Below are 2,996 nucleotides of genomic sequence, written 5' to 3'. Positions count from 1 at the left end.
ATTGCTGTGCTCTGTGCTTAGCTGAGTCATCTGGATCCTTTTTCAATGACATTAGATAATTAGCTCATATATATAATACAGATAGTAAGTTGGAGATAGTCAGTTTAGGCTAGATAGTGATATAGTGTAGCTAGTAGTTTCCAGTGCAGGGTGTTAGGTAGTGTGATAGGAATTACTGTACTGTGCATTTTCTCCAGTCTCAGGAAACTTTTAGCAGCTTGAAAAATGTAGCAAAAGTGAGCCATGCCTGTATTGCAAGCGCAATACGTGCATATTACATTGCTGATTTTCTCAATAAAGAAAATAATGACTGCAGATCATGAATTCTAGAATTTGCAAATTTATGCCGAATATTAGGCAAAAATTGGCGAAGTATTGTGAAAACGAATATTGCCTATGCTGCTCATCACTACTACAGTGCATCCCATAACTGCTAGAAGTCACAAGGCCAGAAATGTCCAACATTGGTTGGAAGAGCATGACCAAGGCTTCCAAGTACTATCCTGGCAACTGAGCATCTGTAAAACCACCTCGATGTTCATGTTTGCTCTATGGATCCTTCCCGATACATAGAGCAAACACGACCATGCTCTTCCAACCAATGTTGGACATTTCTGGCCTTGTGTTCAACGGGTTCGACCAAACTTCACAAAAAAAGTTCGAGTTTGGAACCTGAACTTGACCTGAACTTGGCCCCGAAACCCGAACCCCATTGAAGTCAATGGGGACCCGAACTTTTGAGCACTAAAATGGCTCTAAAAATGTCATGGAAAAGGCTAGAGGGCTGCAAATGGCATCAAAATGTGGTTAAGAGCATGGCAAGTGCTCTGCAAACAAATGCGGATAGGGAAATGACTTTAAATAACATAAAATACGTTAAAAAAATATATCTTGATCTAGGAGGACGAGGTCCATATGGAGTAGGAGGTTGACGAGGCAGTGCATGTGGCTGTGTAGGTGGAAGCAGCGATGGAGGAGGAGGAGGTAGCCTACGCTGCTTTTTGGTTTTAAATTTATTTTAAATTTTTTTAAATTAGGGTACACCCCGAAACATTGGAAAATATAACCTGTGATAACCCCCTCCAGTCGTGCTAAACACACGTTCAGACAATACACTGTCTGCAAGGCAGGCCAGCACCTCCAAGGCGTAAAGGGCAAGCTCAGGCCATGTGCCCAATTTGGAGACCCAGAAGTTGCAGGGGGCAAACCCATTAGTCAGTTCGTGTAGGTGTGTTCACACATACTGCCCCATCATGTCGCACGTCCCCGTGATGTTCACGATCCAATTGGATATCTGCTCTATAAACTTTCGATGTTCTTTTCTGCTCCTACATGTTGATCACGGTTAGCGGCGAATCAGGTTTCCACGCCAGAGAGGGAACGTGAGAAAGAGAGATCACATCCAAGGGAGATCAATCTATGAAATTGAATTGTGATTGAACGGAAATGTGGGAAAAGTTATTAAAATGGAAGAATCAAAGGAAAGGAGGGGGCGCGCAACAATTACCCACTCCCGACTCGGGGAGGTAGTGATGATAAATAACAATACAGGACTCTTAAGCTGCCCTGTTATTGGAATGATTAATAAAAAATTATAGGGAATGTCACTGGGGTATTTTGGATTTGGAAACGTTAGATAACTTGACTCTAGATAACTTCTACCTGATCGCACGTCACCGTGACGTTCTTGATCCATTTGGATATCTTCTCTATCAACTTTCGATGTTCATTTCAGAGCCTACCATGTTGATCACAGTTATCGGCGAATCAGGGTTCCACGCCGGAGAGGGAGCGTGAGAAAGAGAGACCACATCCAAGGAAGGAAAATTTTTCTAAAATTAAATATGATCGAGCGGAAAAGTGGGACAAATTATTGAAGCGCAAATGTGGGACAAGTTGGAAAAATTTTAGCATTAAATGAAAGGAGGGGGCGCATCAATTAAAGAAGAATTTTTGAAATTTAATTCCCTGTCACCTATGCAAAGCAGGAGTTTGTATACGGCAAAATTGGTAAAAATGTCACCTTGTAACAGACGATTTTTAAAAATTGATGTCCCAATCACCTATGCAAAGCAGGAGTTTAATCATGGCAAAAATGGTCAAATGTCACCCAAGAATGTAACAGACAATAGCAGGGGTATATCCCAGCCAAAAATTGGTGAATTTTACCCAAGAATGTAACAGACAAATTAATGAAATTTGTTTACCTCTCTACTAGGTACAGCAGGGGTATATCACACCCAAAAATTGGTGAATTTCACCCGAATATGTAACAGACAAATTAATGATTTTTTTTTTACCTATCTACTAGGTATAGCAGTGGTATATCACACGCAAAAAATTGTGAATTTCACTTGAAAATGTAACAGACAAATTAGTGAAATGTTTTTACCTGTCTACTAGGTACAGCCGCGGTATATCACACCCAAAAATTGGTAAATTTCACCTGAATATGTAACAGACAAATTAATAAAATGTTACCTGTATACTAGGTATAGCAGGGGTATATCACATCCAAAAATTCATGAATTTCACCCAAATATGTAACAGACAAATTAGTGAAATGTTTTTACCTGTCTACTAGGTACAGCCGAGGTATATCCCACCAAAAAAGTGGTGAATTTCACCCGAATATGTAACAGACAAATTAGTAAAATGTTACCTGTCTACTACGTAGAGCAGGGGTATATCACACCCAAAAATTGGTGAATTTCACCCGAATATGTAACAGACAAATTAATGAATTTTTTTTTTACTTGTCTACTAGGTATAGCAGTGGTATATCACACCAAAAAAGTGGGGAATTTCACCCGAATATGTAACAGACAAATTAGTGAAATGTTACCTGTCTAATAGGTAGAGCCGGGGTTTATCACACCCAAAGATTAGTGATTTTCACCCGAAAATTTAACAGACAAATTAGTGAAATGACATAAAATAAAATACGTACAGATAAAAAAAAATAAACTTGATTTATGAGGTGGAGGGGAGTATAA

This window comes from Bufo bufo, chromosome 2 (genome assembly GCF_905171765.1).
Source record: "Bufo bufo chromosome 2, aBufBuf1.1, whole genome shotgun sequence".
NCBI classification, from domain to species: domain Eukaryota; kingdom Metazoa; phylum Chordata; class Amphibia; order Anura; family Bufonidae; genus Bufo; species Bufo bufo.
This window is presented reverse-complemented; position numbering follows the sequence as displayed.